The following is a 252-nucleotide window of genomic DNA, read 5'->3' as shown; positions in this document are numbered from 1 at the left end:
AGGTAGGAGTGCTGGCCAGAGATGCCAGGGGGCCTCCAGTATTTGCTGTGTGGCCTGCCTGCCCAGCGGGTTGTGGGCTTGTTCTGCTGTTCCAGCCAGAAATTCTGGCTGGCACCCCTCCCCCCACAGCTGGTGCGCCATGCTGTTAATTCCCCCATGGAAGTGCCATGGGGCAGGAGGCAGGGCCCTGCACAGGCTGATTTGCCTCAGTCCCGCACCCTTCTCGGATCATCCGGGGGGGGGGGGGGGGGG

The sequence above is a fragment of the Gavialis gangeticus genome, unplaced genomic scaffold (genome assembly GCF_001723915.1).
Source record: "Gavialis gangeticus isolate Ggan-Ray unplaced genomic scaffold, GavGan_comp1, whole genome shotgun sequence".
Classification (NCBI taxonomy): Eukaryota; Metazoa; Chordata; order Crocodylia; family Gavialidae; genus Gavialis; species Gavialis gangeticus.
This window is presented reverse-complemented; position numbering follows the sequence as displayed.